This window comes from Anser cygnoides, chromosome 12 (genome assembly GCF_040182565.1).
Source record: "Anser cygnoides isolate HZ-2024a breed goose chromosome 12, Taihu_goose_T2T_genome, whole genome shotgun sequence".
NCBI classification, from domain to species: domain Eukaryota; kingdom Metazoa; phylum Chordata; class Aves; order Anseriformes; family Anatidae; genus Anser; species Anser cygnoides.
In genome coordinates, this window is record NC_089884.1 from 2,049,444 (window position 1) to 2,073,089 (window position 23,646).

General features: G+C 53.2%; 1 protein-coding gene across 7 annotated transcripts in view; it reads right to left on the reverse strand.

Moving 5' to 3' along the window:
• The window catches only part of ZNF469 (zinc finger protein 469), a 229,524-nt gene that overhangs the window by 72,003 nt on the left and 133,875 nt on the right, over positions 1-23,646 (reverse strand). For all 7 annotated transcript variants that reach the window (XM_067004289.1, XM_067004287.1, XM_067004286.1 and 4 more), the window contains one exon: positions 13,497-13,602. The gene's annotated coding sequence lies outside the window, so the exon portion shown is untranslated. The remainder of the gene's footprint in view (positions 1-13,496; positions 13,603-23,646) is intronic.

The following is a 23,646-nucleotide window of genomic DNA, read 5'->3' on the forward strand; positions in this document are numbered from 1 at the left end:
AGAGTGATTAACTAAAACCAGCGTTTCCAGAGAAATAATATCTACACAAACAGCCACATGCTCTGCTAACTAAATGAGTAACAGCACTCCGGGCTCTGCCAAGTGTCCTTTTTGTTTTAATAAAGAAAAAAAAATTTGAGTGATTGTCTCCTTCATATAAAACTCTGCAACAACTGTCGCACCCTTCGTGCCCAGCCTGGGGAGGTTTCGCATTTTCGGGCTGGATCCTTGCCCCCCTCTTTGCTTTTGCTCTGGGGTCTCTGCGCCTGCGAGCACGGGAGCAGAAGCAAGGATTCGGGCCCGGAGGCCAGCAGATGTGGTCCGACCGTAAGTGCTGCTAGGAGGAAGGGGAAGCTCCTCTTTATAAGCCCATTAATCATAAGTGTGGTCTCACTGGGAGAGCGCCAGGACGCGATGTTTGCTACCTGCTTCTGCAGCTGCAGGCAGCGCCGCAATAGCAGCTCCTGCTGCACCGCACGCGGAGTCGGCCAAACCTGCACCCTGCACAAGCCAACCCCTCTGAAAACGATGCTCCCCCCTCCTCTGAAAGTGATTTCCCCCCCCTGACAGTGATGCAGCCACCCAAGGATGCTCTTGCCGGCTTCCAGCAGCATCTCCCGCGCACCGCCGGTGATGGCGGCACCGCTGAATCCGCGTAGTTAAAAGTCCGGCGGGGGGGGGGGAATCCTCCCTTCTCCTAAGCTGAGGAGCAACCCCTGGGTTGTGCAATCGCTTCAAATTCAGACCAAAAGCTGGGCCCCGGAGGGAAGTTTCCTATGGAAAGATGTAAAGTGCAGCCCCTCCGCCCCCCCAGCCCGGCAAGGTGCCGTAAGCGGAGCCCGCCGGCCGCGGGAATGGCTTTAGCAGGGCACGTTCCTCCGTACAGCCTGTGCCTCCAGCCCCGAGTTGCCATGGAAAAGGGTGAATCTTTGAAATAAATAGTCTGTGCGGTGACGTCCCAGGTCGGGTTATAGGCTTGCATCATCTGATTTGCATGTTGTTCTCATTCCCCCTGCTTTATATTTCTTCTTTTTTTTTCCTTTAAGTAGAGACGAGCACAACCCCCCCCCCCCCCCCGTGGCAAAGACCCGTCTATGGCTCGGCTGCACCAGCTGAGCCTTCAGTTAGAAAGTTTTCCTGGAACAAAAGCAAGGCAGAAATGGGAAAGGAAGGCAGGCGCACCAGATTAAAGGTTAGAAAATGCGCTTTTAGCTTCAGCAGCCTCCGAATTCATAACCTAAATCCTCGCCCAGGAGAACAGTTAAGCAAGCAGCTGAAGTGAAGCAGACGTTTAGGCTCTCTCTCATCCCGACACACGTAAACGCATCCCACGGGGTCACTGCCCCGACTGCTCAGGCGTGGGGGGGCTGCAGAGGGACAGGGGCAGATTTTGGATGGGGCCGGGCAGGTGAGCAGTGGCCACCAGCAGATTTTGGGGGCAGGGGCTGCCCAGGTCCAAAGCTCAGCACCTGGAAGCCGTATCCCACCCCCCGACGAGGGCAGCAAACCAACCATAAATGATGCTCCAAAACTCACCCGGAACGAAACGCATCCATTTTGCACACCCATCGCCCTCTGTAACTCAGCTGCATGTCTCTTGCTCCCCTGCTTGCTTTCCTGCCCGGAGCTGGGGGTGCAAAACGGGGACGGGAGTAAGGAGGTGGTCATGCACCAGGTGGGGGATTCGTGGGCTGGAAACCATCCCCGTGAAAGTGTGCACAGAGGCAGCGAGGACCGCGTGAGAGACGAGGCAGAAGCTTCCCTCGGAAGACGTTGAGAGGCAGGAAAGCTCCGGAGGAAACGCGCTCGCTGCCAGCAGCGCAGAGGTGTGGAAATACAAAGCAATTAAGACAAATGGCAACTGCGAAACAAGAGCCTGCTGGACAGCGAGACGCTGCTTACAACAAATAAATAAAACCAGAGCCTGATTGCAAAGACAGATATTCGCGGGAGCCGCTGCTGCACCGAGACCTGGAGCGTTTCCGCAGGCAGCGAGCGCTCAGCGCTGCGCGCGGCGCCAGGCAGGCACGGACGGGGGCTGGAAGCAGCACGGGGACATCAGCGGTCACACAGGGACATTGCGGGGACACCAGCGGCCCCAGCCTTCCTGCTGTCCCCTTGCAAAGCTCTGTCCCTGCCCCGCACGGACGCCGGCACCTAGAGGGGCACCGTGGTGGAATATCCCATAAGCAATTAGCTGCTGCTCCGGTTTAATTGACTGCCACCTTTAATCGCAGTACAGCGGGCTATTGCCTCCGCTTCCCCTTCTGGCACAGATTTCGTCCCTCTTAAATTAGCTGTGTGGGAACGGCTCATTAACACACCCATAAGTGAAGGTGGCTTAGGCCAGAAATAATCGGGTGCTATCTGTTCTGCTCACGTCCTTCTGGCCGTCTCAAAGACTCGGCCCTGAGCTCCAGCAGAAGTCCTGGACAGCCGGGGTTGGAGGAAGCCCTCAGCCCCAAAACCTGCCCCTTGCACGAGGCAGCAGCTGGTCCCGCACCGTCTCCCATCACAGCCCGAGCACCGAGATAAGTGCCCTTTTTTTCATGGAAAGAGGACCGGAGATAAAGCTCACGATGAGAAGCGGTGCCAAAAACCGATTAAGCAGCAAGGAGGGAGAGGTTTAGCATAAGAAGCATTATTTAGATTATAACAGGCACCGCAGCTGGATTAGGTTCGAAACGGACAGATTTGTTCAAGCAGCAAAATCTTTAAAGGCAAGATCTGCATAGGATAATAGAGTGTAAAAATGTAACACACGCGAGCAAATTCCTAATAACTTCCTAGATTCAGTCGAGGGAATTTTGGGATTACTTCTCGTTTTGGCAGAAGAATAATCCCTAGGATAATGGCAGAAAGGCTTTGACGGTATAAGCCAAGCAAATGGGCTGGCTAAAGAGCCCCGTGCGAGATAGATGTGCCGATAAGCCGGGGTAGATATTATCTTTTCAGCACTAGCTCTGAGAAATCACTGTCTGTGCTCTTCACTTTCTAACAAACTTAATCGCTTCATGATGAACCGATGGCATTTCCCCTTCCATATGCTTTTGATATTACTTAATAAACTTAATTAGAAAGCAGCCATCCTACTGGAAAAATAACATTTCAGAGGGTTCCCTTTCTCTGGTTAGGAGCAGGCCACGTTACATAACCGGATTGCTTTGCTGTTCCGTATTACCACAATTAGGTTAAATTCCACTATTCATTTTTACAGTGCACAGTAAAGCTAATAACGGGAATCACTTTGCAGGTAGGTAATAAAATGCCTGTCTGCCCGAGCTTGCAGGTAATGCCTTAAAAGATATTGGGAATTACTAAAAAAGGATGTCATGAGCCTAGATCTCTTCCTGCGCGACCGAGGCATTAAAGCCACGTCCGTCCTGTGCGCAGGAAGGAGAGAAAGAGAAAAAAAAACTCAGGATAATTTGCCAAGTGGCGAGCAACGCTATTCTGCGGGATGCTGAGACAAAACCTGCCCCGATAAACTCTTCTGGTGTAATACAGAGGGGGTGGCAGCCAGGAGACCCCTCCTGATGGTGACCCCAAACGGAGCCGGTGTTGGGGTGCATTTTGGCTCCTACCTGCTGGTCCCCCCCAGCCTCATCCCCCGGCGGCGGGCGCGCGCGTGCCCTTTCCAGACGATTGCAGGGGAAAGCAAAACCATCTGGACGGGTTTGCGGGAGGATGACAACAACTAATATACATTTCAGCCTTAATGCGAGGCACATTGCCGGCGTTGGGGCGGGGGCTGCCTGCAGATACCTCCTGCCACGCGGCCGGGGCGAGCCCGGTGCACGGAGCTGCAGAGCTTGCTGCTTCGTCTTCCCTCGCCTGCCACCTGGGGCCAAGGAAAGCTGACGGACCTGGGCCAACACCATCGTGCTGATACAGCTCTCTTGTGTCTCTGGAGTGACAGGATCCAACCTGGCAAACCCCAGGGCTTTAATAGCTGATGTCCCTTGCTCCTGGTGGGCTGCGTCCCCAAGGGCTGTGCTCGCACGCATCCTTCGCGCCATTGTGTTCCGGTCTTTCCTCTTCCTCTTCCCTGCAGTGGCCTGGAAGCATCTCAGAGTTTTTTCATTTTTATTTTTATTTTTTAATTTATGGCACATTATCCAATGGGATGCACTTATTAGTCACAACCGACCTCCCCGCGCAGATTACAGTCGACGATAAAGATGCTGGCGTGCTCAGCCATCCATTAAGGGTTTTGTTCTCTTTCAGAGCAATTTGTTTCAACAGACAAAAAGCTGGACCGGCTTTAGCAGCTCCTCCCTGATTTGGAAGAGATTGGGTTTCAGAGCCAATATCAATTTCGAGGCCTTTTTTTACAACGTGTAGGAACAGCCCCCAAGCCTGCAGGGTTTGAAGTGCCCCACACCAGCCAGGCCTTCCCAGCTGCAGGGGAAGTCACCCACACGAGCAGCGGGATGCCTGGAAGGGGCTCGGGGCTAAAAATGGGAGAAAACCTCAAAGGGAGCAAAGATGAGGTTGGTTTTCAGCCCTCAGCTGATTTTTTAAGGCTGAAGATTTTCTTCCACCTTTGCTTTTGCACAACAAATTTCCAAGCTTATCACCGCATTCCTTGAAAAACGAGATGAGCTTATGAGAAATGTGATCACCTCGTGATGATTTCGGGAGCACGCAGCCGGTGAATTCTGTTTTGTCGCTGAGGATATTTTATGTCTATGTTTCACGACTGAAAACTTCATCCTGAACGTGGAGCTTATCTGTTTTTCCCATTGCTTTTTTCCACTGATGATCCCCAGTTCCTCTAGAAGCTCGGCAGCCAGAAACGCAGGCACCTTTTTAGGCAAACCAAGCTTTAAAATCTGAATTCCAGCGCTGAAATAACTAAGTAACAGACCTGGTGGGATGCCTGGATCGTATGCGGGGCTGAGCAAGAATCATCTGGAAAAGGATGGGACGATTACGAAAGAGAAGGTCTCTCACTGGTCATTTTTAGCAACCAGATATAAAAGCGAGAAGGGCTGGAGGAGAGCTCAGGTGCATCAAAACAGGATGAGGGAGGATTTGGGACTATTTAGAGGGCTTGGACTTGTGTTCAAAGACCTTTCAAGAGCCATTAAGAAAAAGAGGCAGGAAAAGAGACTTGGACATTTATTATTTTGTCTAGTTCCTGGGTTAGCTGAAATGAAACGCCTGGGTTTATCTGGAATCCTCGCAACGTTTGGATCTCTGTGTACTTTATCTGTCACGTTTCCTTGAAGAGGTGAATTGCAAAATCACCACGATTTTCCCCCGTTCGCGTAGGATGAGCTTCAGCTGCTGACTTCTCCCAGGGAGTCGGCCCTGGCCACGTGGGCCTGCAGAAGCTGGGCCATGTGATGGCGAGAAGACCTTTGGTTTGTGCCCAAGGAACGGTGCTGTGACCGAATCGGAATAAAAGCAGCTTTAAACACCGAGCTCAGCCTAGCGGGACCCAGCCCGACGGGGGAGTTTCGCCGCAGCTCTGTGACATCCATTAAGTGACATAACCTTTCAAGAAACGCATACCAAGGACATTACCAGCAAAAAACCCTCTGCTTGAGCAGAACTGCAAACGAGCAGCGAAGATGATTTACGCCCGCCTGCAGTTCCCGTACGGCTCAGTGCATTCCTTCGGTCGCATCCGCGCGGGACGGCGTGCGGCACCACTTCCAGTCAGGGATCGCGATCACATTCCTCAGCACGGAGCAGGTCGGAAGGAGGAAAAGTAACAAGGCATTGCCCACGAAACTCGCCATGGCCACCTGGGGATGCAAAATGAGAGCCGTCCTCGAGGCGGCAGGTCCTCCCTGCGACCGCAGACATCTTCTACACGCCGTGCTCTGCCACGGTGCCGGGGTGGTACGTGCCCGTCCCCTTCTCTGCTGTCCTTCACGAGCTCGAGAGCTTGGGCCAGCAGAAAGGAGAAGGGAGCAGACATCACACTGCCAGCATCCGATGGAGACTTCACACGTGGTGAGGGGGTAGCTCTCATTCCCAGCCCGCAACCCCCTTTTTGGTCTCTGGTCGGTCTTGGAAAGCGGGAGGTGGCAAACGATGTTTTAGGCAAGACGTGGGGTCAAGGGGTAGAAGGCAGGGTCAGGTTAACACCAGACTCTCCTGCATTTCCAGGCTGGCTGCAGTGGATCAGCCAGGGCTGGTGTTGTACTGAAATACGGTATGCCAGCAGCTCAGCGTGCTCACCAGGCATGAAATTAAACCCAAGCGGTGCTTCAGCCACAGGCAAAGACTTTCTGTGCTCACTGCAGAGCACCTGGGCGACCGTGGGGGGATCCCTCAGTCCATTCCCATCCTTGGAATCGCCTCTGCCATGGACTAAGAGCTCAGAGCCACGGCCCTGCTCTCTTGGGGTGACTCTTGGTCCTCCCACGGCACCGCGACAGCCAGCAGAGCTGGGAAGAGGAAGACGGGGGTGAGGGATAAATGCTTCTACACACAGACGGGGGGCACCGTAATACCTGGCTATGTCATCAGCAATCAAAAGCAGCCTCTCGCTCTGAATTTTCTGGCTACAGCAATAACTGTGGTGGTGTTTTAATGTAACATCGAGCGTCTCACTGGGGATTGCTGGCGTGCTCGCGCAAGGCTATGACGGGGAGACAGGATGCACTAATATTTGCCAGTGAGACAGAACAGAAGACAAGAGATAAAGAGCAGGATTACACATGGCGCACTACATGTTCACACAATAAAGAGCATTATTTCATTGCTCTCGGGACCGTCGTGCAAACTAATTAAAATGGTATTTCAGCATATTGAATTAATGACTCCACTGAGGGCAAGAAAGATCTTATCAGCAGGCGTTTTGAAACCTCATTTGCTTTCAAAAATGTACCGGATTGGTAATAATCTCCACGGCGAAGTGGCAGAGTCAAGTAGGAACACACTTTTTGTCAAGGTCGGCGCAGAGCAAGGCACGGCAGGACGAGCGGCTCGCGCCGCCCTCTGCGTCGGGCACAGGTACTGCTCTCCTCGTGGGTATTTCTACCGTCTCTTTAGGCTATGAAAAGGACTGCTGGCTGCAGATCGGGGTATTTTGCCCGATTTACCTCTCCTGAAGGCAATGCTGTGCTGCTCCTCCAGCCACATAGATCTCCCACACAACACCCATCTCAGGACCAGGGATCTGCTTCAGGATCCTATTTACCCGCTCCGGTTCCTAGGCTGGAGATACATCCCACACGACTGACATCACCTGCTAACACCAAAGCCCACGGCAGGTAATTCTCACAGACACATCCAGCTCCAGCCCAGGACCAGCGGGGTTTTTACCCCCGCACCTCCCACAAGAAGGACGTGCGGGACCCGCTGCCGTGTACGACATCAAAATGAGGTCTTGTGTGTCTGAGGAATAAAAAAATGATGTAAAACTCCTCGCCTCCTGCCGGCAGCCTGGGTCGGACCCTGGCACGTTGCAGCCCACCGTAGGTGATGCCATGGGCTTCCTCGCCTGGGTGAGCGGTGCCTCTGCTCAGACATCTCGCTGCCCCATCGCAGCCATAAAGCCTTTCCCATGGTCCCAAAGTCAGCCTCAGAGCGAGAATCAGTGCAAAACCAACAAAGATACACAGAGCGCGAACCAATGCCAAAAGATAGATGGGAAAAACTCGCATTTCCAAGTGCCAGAGAAGACAATGAGACATAACAAACCTCTTTGTTTGGGAGAGGGTTTTCTTTGGGGAAGAGGGGAGAAGACTGGGAAAGGAATGGGGGGAATAGTAGTCCCTCTCACACCCACTCCGACAGTTGAAGAATTACATCGAAGCCAACAATTTTTCATATCCAACCATCACATTTTGGTGCCAGAGAACTCCCCGTCCAGATAACCTCCCCCAGAAGGACACATCCTGCTCTAGCCAGCTTTCCGTTTGTGATACGAAGCCCGTCACCCTTCGTTCTGCACACGCGGAGCTGAGCTGGCAGCAGGGATGTGCCGGGGCCTTTGTGCCCACGCAGACCACCTGCAGTGCCTGCACACAACGTGCGGACGCTTTCCCAAACCGCCCCAATTGCACGGATGCTTGTTGGATCCCCAAACCCCAACGGGGGATGCACAGCCCCATGGTGCATAAGTCTGCATTTCTAGGCACGCCGCGGTGGAGTCAGAGGTGCTGCACACACGGGACAAGGTCTGGCTTGTTAGGGCTGGCGGACTTTGAAAACTTTTGGACGAACATATAAAACCTCGTAGGTGGAAGAAGAAACATGCAGGTGTATCTTAACGTTGCTTTAGCGCAGCCTTGCCCATGTACACTTTATTGCTCGCCACCTTGTCCAGGCGCTGCTGTTAAATTGCTGTTGTCCCACCTGGTCGTGGCCATGGCGTTGTCACCTTGTCACCTGTCCTCTCCCAGTGAGGAGCAGCTACACACAGCGCTCGGCCACCAGCATTGGCACCGCTGCCACTAATACCCCGTCGGAGAGAGGATGGGGACCCCAACACAGCTCGGGGACCCCACAAAGCGGCAGGAATCCCACCAAGCACCGACCCCCAGTGCTGGTTTCTGAGGTAGCTGCAGCACCAGCTCACTTTGGGACGTGCAATGCCACAGAAGGGGCCGAGCAGGTCCCTCAGCCCCCAAAACGCCACCGGGCTCTGCGCAGGGCAGGGCAGCTCCCTCGGGATGCAGAGAGCATCCTTCCCCTTCCCGACCATAAAAGCTGCGGTCGTTGCTCTCCAGTGCTCCCTATTGACTTGCTCTTGTTTTGGCACCTTCTCCTGCGAGAACAAGCTCTCAGGGCTCTAAAATTACCCGGCTGGAGCCGCACCGTCCCCCTCCCTGGATGGATGGACCGGGACCTGAAGGCGCGTTTATGTGCTCGGTCTCCTGGTGTCTGCTCCTTGCCCAAGCCCAATTAAGGCAGCACCACTGTTTGTCCCACTGAACTCTGCGCTCCCCACATAGTGGTAGGAATTTCCTGCTTCCTGAGACAGCAGCGAATGCTTCGCTGTGCTGAACGCTGACCTCGGCGAGAGGTGCTGGGTTTTGTTCACGTTTTGGGGAACGGATCCTTGGCTTCTGCAAGAGGGACCCCGCGGTGCTCAGCCCAGTCCTCACCCCAGTTCGGTGCGGGTTTGGCTGGCGCCGAAGGAGGGCCAGGTCCCTTCTTCCCTCCTGCCTGGCTGAACACAAGGTTATGGGGCCAAAAATAAAAGATGTTTGTGATGCACCAGTGCTGGGATTGCTGGGGATAGGAAAGAAATGCTTGCAGAGAGAGCACCCCGGGAGGGAAAACACGAAGGCTTTCTGAAAAGCAGCAAATACTGCAGCGTTTGAGAGAATTCCCAATTCAGCAGGATTTCATGGAGCTTGAGAACAAAGTCACTTTTTTTTTTTAATAGAAATCTTTCTCCCTGTTGCTGCTCTGCTTCTAATTCTTAATTGAATGAGGCAGGTTCTTTCCTATTTCCAATAGGGCCGTGCAAAATTATGAGATCCATTAGCTTTGCAAAAAAAAAAAAAAAAAAAAAAAAGCTTTCTCGAATGATTTTCAAGTTCTTCCTCAGACCACATGTGCTCTATGGCAGGGTAATTTTGTTTAGTGTAATTCACTTGTGCTAATTTCCTGTAATTCTTGCAAGATATATGACTATAGTTTTTGGTTATTTTCCACATATATTCAACGTTAATTTCCCTTGGAGCAATATTTACGTGCAGAACGTCCCCAGAGACACGGGAAGGTTTTTGTTTGCAGGAACAGTGGAAATGCCCGGTGGATCAGATCACCAGCTCGCTCACTGCAGCATTCAGCTGAGCTAGCAAAGGGCTCTTATTCCAAAACCCAGAGATGCTGCCTCTAACGCAGCCCCAGCTTTCCCCGGGGTCCTGAGGCTCTCCGAATTAGCCTCCTAATTAGCCTGGGTGACTTCATTTCAGTAAATTGCTCATAGCTGAAAAATGCTGTTTCTGTAAACCACAAGCTGCTGGTGAGCAGGTTGAATGGGGAATGCTTGTAGTTCGGTGGGACGTTCGGGGTCTGTGTTTGAAGTGGGTACGACGGGGTTTCAACGAGCATCCAGGAAAGCAGAGCCATGCCCGGAAGCATGGGCAGAAAACTCAAAACCTCACTTTTGGCCTCAAAATGTGAGCGAGCTCATGGTGGTAGAGCTTTCTTTCCCATCACAGCTCCTTTGCCTTAACAGAGCTCCATTTTCAGGTCGACACAACGTGCATATCTGCCCTTCGTTTTTTTTTTTTTTTATGGTCCAGCTTCTGATCTAGAAACACCAGCTGGCCACAAAGCCCCCGTTATAATTTGCTTTCACCTCCAGGTGGAGCGTTTCGGTTGCTGTTGCAGGGACGAGCCCCGCTCTCCCTCGCCGGCTGCTGCGGGGCCCCAACTGGACACGGCACTGCAAAAAAAAACCCCATGCGCAAACCCAAAGCACAAAAAAATCACAGCCCTCTGAGTCACCGCTTTGCTGAGACACACGGATGGCAGCCAAGAGGTCTGCGCTCCCCCCGGGGTAAATGAATGAGCAAGGAGACCCACCACCACCACCCCGGACGGTGGCAGCGAAAAAAATGGGCAAAAGATGGGATTTTTGGGGATGGCACAGCGCAGGGCACGCAGACGGGGGGCGCAGCACCGTCCCCACGGCAGCAGCATCAGCTCCCGGCTCGACGGCAGCAGAAAGTTTCCTTTTTTTTTTGCTGGAGCAAGCGTGCTGTTCCAGGGTGGATTTTCACGCTCCGAGAGGCAGAACTGGAAAGCCGGTCGCAAGCCAGAAAGGAAAAATTGCAAAACAGGAGTTTGGAGGAGGGGAGACCTGGATCAAAATCCACCCTCCTCACTTACAGGAAGGCAACTGGGAGAAAGCACGGTGTGGAAATGAACTTCCCAAAATAAAGGGAATTTAATGCTAACCAAAACACCCAGACACAGATGAACTTAATCATCCCGAAGTGAGTGAAGGTCATTAAATAAATAGCGCAAGTCAACGTGTTGAGATGGGGAATACTGTCAGCCATCGGCTCTTAGGGAGGAAAAACAAACAGCGAGAATGGCGAGGCAAAAAGTTATCTGAAGCACCGAGACAAAGAGAAAAAAAACAAATTTGAGGCTGTGCTGACACACACAAACGGGATATAAAACTTCACGCTGCTGCACCTCCGGCTGTCCTTTATATCAGGCTGGCAGGAGCCTGCATTTCTTATGCAGATGACCCAGGGTTCAGCTCTCACTAATGATTTTCACCTTCCTTTTGCCGCCGCAGGAAAATCCACACAAAAAGCGCAAATAACCCTGCAGCCTTTGCGTAAATCCATCCTGGAAAGCATTTGTGAGCATTTTCCCAACAAGCTCCTCGTGCTTGCGATGGGACGGGGCCGTGCCTGGCAGCCCCTGTGAGCAGAGGTGTCCCTGCCACCCGCAGGATGCGCGGATCCACCCAGCCCCGTGCTCACCGCAGCTCCTGACCTAGAGCCACCGAGGAGCAGAAGGCTCCTGAGCCGCTCCAGGATGGAAATCGGATTTTGGGACTCTGCTCTGCGCTCGGCATATCCATTTTCCACCTCCTAGACGCAGAGTTTACCGGTTTGAATGGGACACATTAAATGAGGCATCTGAGCCAATCTTTTCTGTTACACCTGCCCTACAGAAACCTCTTTGTAATTACCAAGCGGGCGACCAGAGGAGTGGTTTTCCTGATAGGAACAAGGAAGGGCCCCGCTGCACAGCCAAAGACAGCGCTCAGTAGGGATGACGGGATGCGCCACTGCTGCAGGGCCCCTGTCTGAAGGATTAGTTGTGGAGCTACCACTTTGAAACACGAGGGAATAAATCATCCTTCCCGAACCAGCAAAGAGGTACCTGGACTGCAAATGCACGCGAACGGCAAAAATGAATAAATAGAAATCAGGGCTAAAATCGCCCCCCGGGGTCAATGGGGATGTGCACCTGACTCCTTCAGCTGCTTGTTGAGCACCAGCTCCAGCCCCTGGTGCCAGCACAGCCTCTGCTGGGCCCTAACAGCTTACACTGAGTCAAGAAATCGGCAGGCCCCTGGATGCCTCACAAACCCCGTAGAAGAAACCGATAAAGGCAGCTATGCTATACAGGAATCAAAACCAGCGCCTACAAATTTCCGCTCCCAAAAACATTTCGATGATTGGCTTTGATTAATGGGGCTGCCAGAGGATCATTCATCAGTATTAACAAACAACATCTTTTTCCACATAATTTCCAACTCCCGAGAAGCTGGAAAGCGAAACGTGTTTCTGTTTTACGATATTCTTTTTACTCTGTTTGCCATTTGCGCACTGGTTTGGTGTTTTTTGTAGTTTTATTTTTCCCTGCAGGAGGGAATTGCCGTGAGGTTCTGGGTCTGGAAACAAGGCACAACCTCGATGCTGGAAACAAAAAGGCTGGGTGGCTCATGCACAGCCTCGATGGCCGAGATCTCCGTGCTGCTCGAGGGGTGCCCCAGCTCTGACAGCAGGTCTGGGTGCTGCCTTTCACAGCCGGAGCACTTGGGTTTCTCCCAGATTCTCAGGAATTTCTCTGAAGGCGCAGCGTAACTGCAGCTCGCCCTGCAAGCAGCATCGCAGCACGGATACACGCAGCGAGGTTCTCATCTCTCAGCACTACTGCGCTTTTATTCATACAAGCCTTGCCCTGCAAACCACTTTGAATAACTCCAGGTTTAGGCCATTATAGAGCCTTTGGATGGTAAATCTTTCAGCCTAAGATACTCTAACCCAAGCTGATCAATAAAAGAAAAAATCAGACAGCTACCTGCATAGAATACCTGCATATTGCAAACAGAAGTTGCAATAGCTTTCTGCCACAAAGGCACCCCATTTCCCAGCTCCTGGCTGATGAAGCTACGTATTATAAACCACCATCATTTCATTTTACAGCTCAGTCCTTAACAAAAAGGCAGGGGCTCAACTGTTCAGTCTCAACAAGTCATAAGATGTCCAAGCAACACACTACAGAACCTATTTTAGAACATGAGTTCCCCAGGAAAGTAAAGAAAGTGTGTATTTCACCTTACCGTTTTAAAAAGGATATTTTGTTTGTGTGATTCGTATCAGAATTTTAAATAAGAAAATACTACGGGGATACAATCTACTTTTCATTTTCATTTAAGTGTGCATATTTACAGAATACAAAACCACACATGCACACATACATACAGATATAGGCGTGTGTAAAACCTCAGAGCATCTACTCAGCCATTTTCCCAACCTTAATCTGATCCTAACTCATGGGCTCAGTAGAACTCAGACTTTCAAACAAGCGCGCCCCACATGAATACGAGGGCATTTCCCATCCCCAGGGAGTGCCTGGCACAGGACCACGTCTGCCCAGGAGATGCTGGAAGCTGATGCTGAGCAGACAGATGCGCTGGGAAGGGATGGGGTGACCTTCACAAAATCCTGCCTCTGGTCCCGGGCATGAGAGAATCGCAGGGAAAATGTTCAACACTTTGTGGGGTGATTTACCCATGTGGCAGACATCAGAGGTGGTTTTCTTACCTCTGTCTGATGAGGTCCCCGCTCCGGCACAGCCTAGGACAGATCCGGCGTTACGCCGCGCCGCCCGCCCCGATGCAGCTCTAGCCTGTCATCTGCTGCCAGACACCTTTAGGAGAGAAAGAAACCATTAAGAGATTTTTCCTTTAGCAAACTAAAAACAAATAAACAACAACAAAAAAATGGGGACAGCGCCTACAAAATTTTAGAGCAAAAAGCTGAAAGGCCCAGCAAACATCCCTTATGGCAGCGGTGCTCGTGTCTGCCCTGCAGGTACGAGGCTGGAAAGGGCTCTCCATCAAACCGCATGGCTTCCTCCAGTTGGGGCAACACTGGGAATTGAGTTAGGGTCCCTTGTAGTGCCCCAAAAGTTTGGTTCTTTCCCCAGACAGCTTCCAGCTGTCCCAGTTGCCATCACCCCCAGGAGCAGCAGTCCCTCTAGGGCTGGGGAGGTGAAGCGGTGGGGACCCGAGCTGCAGGAGCAGGGGAGGCCGCTCCCCCCCGGCTCCTCTCCAGCACCACCTTCCCTGTGCTGAAATTCTGTGCCCACAAGGAGAGAGGAGAAGACAATAAAGCTTAGGGAAAGGCAAAGCCCCTGCCCCTGCTTTCTGCTCTTCCTCCCTTCCTCTCCAAAGCTAAAGCCGTGCGGTGCAGTCACCCAGTGAAGCACCTCCTGGGTACAGACGCGCCCTGTCCCCAGCCTCCCCCTGCCACCAGCACGCTGGCCGGTGGGCAAACAGCACCCCATGCCCCTGCCACAGCGGGGTCAGCTCCCCCCGAGCTGCAGAGAGCAAAGCTGCTTTCCCCTGCCAGCTCGGGGTACGTTTCCAGACCACTGGGCTCGCTTCCTGTCACTGCGAATTGGAAAAATTCTCCAGTCATCCACGAACGGGCTCCAGCAGCCCCTCCAGGTAATTCCTCGTGCCTGAGACAGCCCCGGAGAGCCATCGCTTGCCTCTTAATCCCCTGAAAGCATCCCCGGGCACGGCGAGCAGGTTTCCCCACGCCTGCTCCTTCCCCGGAGCCCCAGCTCCCCGTGTCTGCGGTCGGACAAAGGCTGCCTCCAGCCCCGGCTTTCCACGGAGTTTACATTCAGGTCAACGGGCCCATGAAGAATAACGACAGCAGAGGCATGGCACATGCCATGGCCATGACGGGACGTGGCTGGGAGGGGGTTTTCCCCTGCCAGCCACATTATTCCCAACCCCTGGGTGCTGCCCCATCCTGAGAACACCTCGCCCAGGCATGGGAAGCCCCAGGGATGTGCTCAGCTGGTGGCTCGCCACTCATTTCCACCGCCACGCTGCTGCTGAACTGGTGTTTGTGTTTATTTATACGCTGCGTTAAGCAAAAATTAACGCAGGTATCTGAACTGCCCAGCACGTAGGTAGAGATCCCAAGGGTAAGAAGAATTAAGCCAACTGCCTGCTCCTCCAGCAGACACACACAGACAGGCTCGTGTACACTTCAGGGACAATTTTCAGCACAAACATAGAGCAGCCCTTCCCAAAAAGCAGACAAAAACAGAAAAAAACCCCTCCTGCCAGGGCACCTCCAACTCCATTTGGCAGTGTTCACCACCGAGGTCACGAGCACACCCTCCCAGGGTACATTCGCCTGCAAAAACTGCTGGAAATAAACCAAACCCAAGGCACGGAGCATGCTGCAGTAAGGCACGAACCAGAGTGGCTGTGAGAGATGGACAAAGCAACGAGCGGCTTTTTGTGCGCGTGCTTTTTTTTTTGGCTAGGAACCACCAGAAAACGAGGCCTTCTGGATCTAAACGGCCTCGCTCTGCTTCAAGTGCTTTCCACTTTTAAAGCCTGTCCGCAGTTGTGTATATATTGCTCTATAAATATTTCATTGACTCAGGAAAAAGGGGGAGTCCCCGGCGCAATGCCTTCCTTTCGCCTTCCTCCTTCCTCGCGTCCCATACGATGCTCAGGCACGAGCTGCCTCGGGCTGACCCCGAGCCCTCAAACCACCTCCAGCTCCCCGTGACAGCAGTGACAACATCTGAAGGGATCACACATTATAATTTCTAGGGCTGGGATCATCAGGATGCACTTTTTTTTTTTTTCAGCCCCCCCGCAGAGAGGCTGGAAACAGAACTGTAAAAGATTTTTTCCCCCCCTCTTCTAATCATCAGCTCGCTTGAATAATGGGCAAAAAGCGTGATATCCAACCACCTCCCTCCAAAAACGGATCCAGCAGCGTTCCTGCTGCATCAAAAATGAGGATCAGAAGGTGCGAGGAAAGAGAAACGGGGCAGCACCCTCCTCGGGCACCTCCAGCTCTGCAGACAGCTTGCTGCAGCACATGCAGGTGCCAGGAGAAATGCCCCTTTTCCCAGCGCATCCACTAATATCCACAGATGGAAGAGCAAAAGTTAGCGAATTAAGGTTTCGTGCTGCTTGGGGCTGGTCAGGTGAGAGAGGCAGCAACACAGCGAAACCCTGGGCAGCCAGGATGAGAAGCACAACCCCTGAGGTTTCTCCTCTGAAAGCCTTTTGGTGGCCACCACCCAGGTCCTGCTGGGGGTCCCCAGCTTTGCAAAGGGACTTCACAGAATGGTTTTTTCCTCTCCCCCTTGGGGACCTCGCTCTTCCTTCATGGTAATGTCACTGCCCAGCTCATCTGCGCCCAGCCCTGAGGCAAAAAAAAAAGCAGGTCCTACGCAAAAGATGGAAAGGGAAGGAGGAGAGGGAGAGAGAAAGCATGACGCCAGCAGTTTTCATGGTATTTGGCAGGGCTGGGAGCAGCGATGGCAATAATTTGACCGTAGTCTCCTGAAAACTGCTTGTCACAGATTTTCCGAAGGCTGAAAAATACAGAGATATATATTTGTAAGTAACCACCAGACCCAGTCAGCTCATCTTGACCAGCTACTCCACAATGACATTATTCCACAATGGCATAATCCTTAGAGAAAAACCACAGCATTCTTGGAGCCCAAACAGAAACTCGACACATGCAATACCTAATACTAGAGTGCTTTATGCCCTGCTTTCCTATGAGTCATTTTCCATCCCACTGTCTGTCGAGAATGCTTTTTGTTTATTTGTTAAAGATCCTCGCAGTGGCTTTATTGATGACAGAAAAAGGGGGTGAGTGGGGCAGACGTGGGGCATCCCTGAGACCTGTCACCGAACCTGGCCGAGGCAAAGCCAGCCGCTCGGGACGGCCGCCGCAGCCAGATGCTAAAGGGACGGGGCTAGAAGGGGCAGGGTCTGTGTTTTTAAAAGAAAGTTTTAAAACGAAACCAGCCCCCAAAAGTGAAAACTCTGCTCCAGAATCCAAAGCAAAGGCTCGGCTCAGCCCTCGTCTGCGTTAGCATTCACGGGAGGCAGCTCAGCATCAGTCCCTGGGGTGCACAGCAGAAGGAAGGTAAACCACCCATGTGTTTAATAAATATATTGAACTGCGCTGTTTGATCAAGCTGCACAGCTTCTGCAGCTCAGGCATTGTTTTCCAATTTGTTTTCCAATTTAATCTTGGCAAGACCCATTTAAATGTTAGGAAGTGAGCAGCGTCTTGCACGGATGCTGCAGGGAGCTGAGGGATGCTGGACGGAGCCGGGGCTGCCGTGAGCCCGCACCAAGCCAGGCGAAGGCAGGGTGGGTGTCACTGCACCGACAGCCCCCATCTCCACTAGATATTTGATCACCTAAACCCCTCCACCTTGAAGTAGGGCACTTGGGTCTGCAGCCCCGGTCTGTCTTGGTGGCAAGGCTGCTTGACAAACAGACGGCTGACCTTTCCTTCCACTCCACCAAAGAGCTCTGAGGCTGTTCACAGACATTACGCTGGATTTTTTTTTTTTTTTTTGCTGGGTTTCAGGACTTTCTAAAGGGAAACAAGCAGAAGGACGTGTAGGCAGGAGGCTTTCTGACAGAGTCCAGCTGTGGTTAGGCAGGGGCTATGGACAGGCAGACATCCCAGCTTGCTCCGTCGTGCTCAAGCTACGCAAGACTGGCAGTCGGCAGCCCGCGGGTGGCGGGGCAGCCCAAACACCGGGGAGCAGCAAACAACGTGACCGCAGCCTGTCTGCACTAACAGCCACCCAGACAACGTCTGCACGGTCTGCAGGAGGCGAGATGAACCGATGGTTGTGATCCATGCCATGAACCAAAGGGCCCCAGCAGACGCGCTCGCCTCCCGACGTCGCGCGTGCCACCGCCGTGAAGGGGCGCTTTGTGTGGGGCTCTCCCCATGTGGCGGGGGCTCGCTTTTCCCGTTAAAACTAACAATCACCCACCCGAAATGACGACGTCAGGAACGCCCTCGCTTCCAATAGGGGTTCTGTCTTCCCCAGCTTCAGCCCAAGACAAAGAATAAACCGAAATCTCTGCATTTATACACAGGCCTCGGGAACGCACGGTGCAGCGAGACAGCCGAGGCGGCCCTCCTGCCCTACCTGCGGTGCTGACAGCAGATCCCCAGGGCAAACGCTACGTGTTTGCCTTACAGTCGTTCTTAAACAAAACGAGCAAAGGTCAAAACGGAGTTCCCGTAGCAGGGCACATTTGCTGTCCAGATGGTGACAAAACATGAAGGCCTCTTCTGTGAGCGGAACGGGCAAGGAGACGTTCTGCAGCCCGAATGTCGCTCTGACCCTGACGCTGTACGGAGCACATCTGCTTTCTCCCTTGGGCTTATGCATCAGAAACGTGGTTTCCTCATCCATATGGTGCTTGGGCTCACATCACGCCAAGCCCAGCGATGGTCAGGCTCCAGCCCCGATAGCCGGAGCGCCGTGACCGAGTCCTGGTGCAAAGCTCAGCCTGGGGTCGGGAGCCCTGCCTGCAGCACAAGGGGGCTCGTTTCCAGTGCTTGGCACAAACCCTGCACGGCCGAGAGCAGTCCCGCAAAACAGGGGAAGCTCTGGTGGGGGAAGAAGGGAAAATAGACCCAAGGCTGAGATCAACGTCAGTTTACCGATGGTTTTCAGGACGCTGGGGTTAGCTTGTTGGTTTTTAACACGCGCAAATAAATTTGTTGTCTTCTTGTCTTTGAGCAGAAGGAGATGAGATGCTTTGGAAGAGGTTATCTTCAGCAGCAATAGCTGCCCACCCTCTAGCAAGATACTTCAGCTGGGGATTTCTGGTGTAGCAGTGCTGCACAGGGATTAGAGAGCTGGTGAAGAGCTGCAAGAGGAGGATCAGGGATCTGGGGAACGGTACTGCCATGACTTTTGCCATTTAGCACTGGAAATCCAGCTGTGCCTAAGCCGTACCTGGCACCACAGGGCAAGTCAGCCAGCTTGGTGACTGTGCCCCAGGTCCCACAATGGGAAGACGCACGTCACCGCTTCATCCAGACCTCAGCACAGAGCTCGACACCCTCGCGGAAAGCACAGTGCGAAATCTCAAAGGAAAAAAAAAAACCAAACAAAACAACAAACAAACAAACAAAAAACCCAGGGCCATAGCCCCAAGTCAAAGCACTCGGTCCTATGTCCTGGAAGCAATGCTGCAGACCGAGTGCTGCAACCAGTCCCAGTTGTTTCTGTTTTGTTTTCTTGGCCTAATTTCTTTCAGGCTGTCAATAGCTGCATGTCCTCTGCAGAGCCAAGTATAAATCTAGTCAAGCCCTGACTTATCCTAGAGCAAAGAAACGTCCTTAGTATTATTCTAGCCAGGAATGCATGTGTTTATATTGGCCTTGAGAAGTGCAATCAATAGCCTTGGAACAAAGGTGCCGTCCACCTGCCACCTCCTCTTTCTCCATCCCACGGTGATCAAGCTTCTTACAATCAGTTTTAACGAGTCTGCGCTACCAGGTGAGAACAAATGGCTCCGATGGCAGGGGAACTGATGCTCTTCAAGCAGCAATTTTTACATCTCACTCCCAAGGCTGAAGCTAATGCAATGTGAAAACTATTACTCAATCACAGAGGAAAGCTAATTCTCCAGGACAGTCTGAAACATGCAAATATAACAATGATCTTTGCCATTTGCAACACAATGGAAAATTGCTAATAAAAGTTCCTATTGTGTCGGGGATGTAATACTAACCGCATGGTATTTCTCTTTCCCTCCTCCCTCCCTTCCCCTTTTCAGCCAGGCAGCTAAAAATGGCTTAAAACTTCCCAGCTCAAATGCTCTCGAGGTCAAACAGTGAGGCTGAAGCATGAGAAGGAGAAGACTGAGGACTGGCTGCTGCACCATGTGCTGCTTGCCCCAGGCTCGGGGCGACGCAGCGCTCCCACCCCGTGCTCCCAGCGGCACTGCTGGCTTGAGGATGGACTTACCCCACGTGCAGGGGGCTGGAGCATCCCCCTCTAGCCCCCTGTCACGCTCCCGGCCCCACGCCACGGGGTCAGGGCTGTGAAGTCCAGCTGGCCTCCCCCGTCCCCACCATCTCCAGAATGCACCCTCCTTCCCACGCCACCGCTGAGCTTGTACACCTGGGCCCCACGCAGTGTAATAAGGGTCCTTTCCCCATCCTCGTGGCCAGGGAAAGCTGTATGCACGTCCACATGCTGCACTGACTCCTGCCTGCACCCTTCTCCCAGCCCCAGGAAAGGAAGCACAGCCTCAGGGATTTCAACCTGGGCCAGCGCTTTCGCAGCTGGATGCCTACAGCCGGGCTCCTTGCCCCCTCTTTCGGCACGGAGACAGACCTGATTGCTTTACAACCCACTCGAGCACCTGCGGCTCCGTCAGCTTCCTCCTTACGTGGGGTCGGCGCTTGCAGGGATGCCAAAGGAGGGGCTGAAACCCCGACCCCGAGCTCCCAGCTTTTGAGCTTTCCCACGGGCCCTTCCGACTCTGACTCACTTCCTTCCTCCCCAGGTTTTTCGGCTCATTCAAGGAGGTTGCAGCAGCAGGACGGGGGTCAAGCGGGTGAACAGAGGCAAGCACAGCTCACACCTCTGCCCTGCTTCCCCGCAGGGCGTTTGCCTCTTCCCCTTCACACATTTCCCCGCAGCCCCCCTAATCCTGCCAACCTCCGTGCCCCAGAGCATCAGCGCCTCCGGCCTGCCCCAGCCTCTCCTCGAGCCCTTCCACACGAGGGGAGTTTGGGATCAAACACACGCGGGGTGCAGGACCCCAGATCTTGACAGGCTGCAGGAAATTTACCCGTTAAAGGGCAAGCGGGGGCAATTAAAAGATTCCAGCTGAAACCAGTGGCTTCAGCGCTTCACCGAGGCAGCCAAAGGGCTTAATTTCTGTGTGTTCGTTAATAATCTCATTATTTACTGGACCCATGTGCTCTCTATTACCTTCCATATTCCGATATTGAAGGGACATCTGAGGCTGGTTAGCCTGTTTGTAACGGGTCCATCTTCAGCTTTTTGGTATTTCCTGGTTGGCACGGGACCAAATCGACACACCACTCTTTCCATTTAAAAAGAGTCCCTCCAAGGAACCGCGTTAAGCAATTACCTCCTTCAGCAATTCCTAGCACACGAGCCGCCCTGGGACTTTCTAGATTTTTAGGGGGGAAAAAAAATAAAATCAAACAACTAAATTCAAAACTGAAAAACAACAACAAAAATTAAAACTCTTTGACCCATGGAGTTGTCCGCTGGGGAGCTCATGCAAGAAAAACAGTTTGGGAACTGGGAACGCTTCACATGAAGAGGTATTCCAGGGTTTAGCTCTGTCTGGAAGGGGGTATTGATTTTTAAGAGGATCTGAGAGCTGCCTGCAGATGTCAGCTGTACGTCTGCAAGCACAGGATGCGCTGCCAGCACCTGAATCTCTTCTACTGGTTTCCCCTTTAGCTTGCAGCTGTTGGGAGGCTCAGGTGGAAGAAGCCACACGAGGCAGCAGCATCCCTTCCCGGACGCTGAAGGCGTCTGCTCCAGCTGATTTAAGGAGCAGAGGTCGAAACCAAATCCTGTTTGCAGCTCTCTGTCCCGTGCCTCGGGAGCATTACTGCTCCACGAGGCGTGGGTTTGCTTTCCCTGCTGCCATTCCTACATTTTGTGGTGCTGGTGTTTAGCAAACCCGTGCTTACGGTACGTTTCTTTTGCCCTGGGAATCTCAGCCCGGCTTCCACATCTGGTGTTCAAGGAGATGAAGTCTGGGGAGGGCTTCCAAGCTCAGGCAGAGCAAGTGACTCACCCGTGGCTTCAGCACGAGCTGGTGACCCATCCGCAGCCCCAGACAGGCTTCCCCCGGCCAGCACGAGCCCTGGGCAGCAAATGTGCTCCGTCCCCAGCTGCACCACCCCTGAAGCTGGTCCCACCAAGCACCCTTCCATCACACCAGGTGGAAACACCTCGAACACCACACAGATGGCTCAGAAGACTTCTGCAAACCACACCTGGGGACCAACAGGCTGACTTCTGTCCCGAACACATGCCCACGCACCCGTGTGAAGAAGAGAGACGTTTCTGGGCAGTTCGCGTACCACAGCCACAGCCAAAACCAGTAGCGTGTAGTGAGTCAGATCAAATTCTTCTCTAGGGCAGCCAAAGACGCTCACAGCTGGGATCCAGCAGTTGACATGCAGGGTCTGAAGCTCTGTTAGAAGGCCTGCTGTCCCGCACCCTTGAGGTATCGACCCACGCTTGTCGGTTTTTGCAGGGAAGGGCACGCCAGGGGGCTGGCAGAGCCTGCGAGGAAGGCTCAGGTGCCCTCACCGCGCCAGGCAGAAGGGAGCTGTGCTCCCGGGTGGGTGAGATGGGCGTTTGCAGAGATGCTCCTGGAGATTGCACCTTCCTCCGCCCTGCCGTGTTCTCCCAAGCTAAAAGCCACGAAAACCCTGACACGTCTGCCTCTGTCCTTGCAAGGAGCCACCTTCCTCATCAGGACCTTACCCACGGTGCAGGCAAGGAGCCAGCGTGGCACGAGCCCCTCGGCCGCGGGCAGGGGGACCACCACACGCTGCTGCAGCTCGTGACCACCTTCATCGCTGCCAGACCCCGCCGGCACGGCTCGATAGGCGGATTTGCTGGCGTTTCTAACCTCTCCAAGGTTCACGGGTGGCCCAGAACATGACAAAATAGCGAGTTGTTAGCAAAGCAAAGAGATTTGGGCTGCAGTTCCTGGGTAGGACTGCCAGATGTGTCACTTTTACTCAGAGCCGCGCGGGGTGGAATTGGCAGATCATCGCCGCTGGGGAAAAAGCTGGAGGGGAAGGAAAGGAAGTCAAACAATTTCCCAAGTCACCTGTTTTCTTTATGCCAGTGCTGCCAGCTTCAGATCAAAATGTGCAGCCCGCAGATTTATCTTGTGTTAACCGGGACCCCTCTTCCACTCCATTCTTTCACCCGCTCCCTCTGCGTCCCTTGACTTGAGCCACTCGCAGGCATTTCACACTTAATTATTCAGTATCCTTAATGAACGCTCTCATGCATCCAGCCCTTCTCCTCCTCTGTAGCTGGTTTTAATTGGGCAGCTCCGTCCTCGGCGGCGAGGAGTTGTGCAATCTTCTGCACACATCTGCCACCAGCCCTGCTCCATCTCTCCTGCTATTTGTTTTAATCCCCCAAAATGAGCACCGGGGCCTTTCTCCAGCCCGCCTGTTCGGGGAGAAGTGTCAGCCACTGCAGAGGGAGAGAGACCTCTCCAAGATAAAAGTTCCCGGCCGAGGCTTAATCAACACGACGGCCTCATTAACAGCACAGCCCAGATAACGCAATCCTTGCAGCGCTGGCATTCCTCCGTGCTGCGCAGGCACATCATAAATCAGGGAGAGATTCGGTGGGAAAGAAAAGCCCTGCGCTGTTCCCACGTGCCCCGGTGGTACAGCTTACTGCCCCAAAGGCCCCAAACTTCTTCTGGGGTGGAGTATGTCCTGCAGACGCCCCCGAGGGCCAAGGCACCGGTCCTGGCTGGACGCTCGGCTCCCACCGATGGAGGCAGCAGCGTCGCCGGGAGCTCTGTAGCAGAGATGCTACAACTAATTTGCCCTGAGGAAAATCAGCCCCCGAAATCCCCACAGCATCAGACGCCCGCTTTGGAAAGCTGTGCTTAGAGCCTCAAACCTGATACGGGGTAAGGGGGATTTGGGCTCGTTTCCCTCGCCTTCTAGGGGCTCTTTCTGCCTGTCTGCAAACGTAACCCAAGCTCCTGCCTGACCGTCGGAGGCAGATAAATAAACAGGGCAAAACCACGGTGTCCTCGCCCCAAAGAAGCCGTGCTGTAGATCCAGCTCCCAGGAGCACAAAGTCCAGGCACTTGAAGGCCTACGGGGA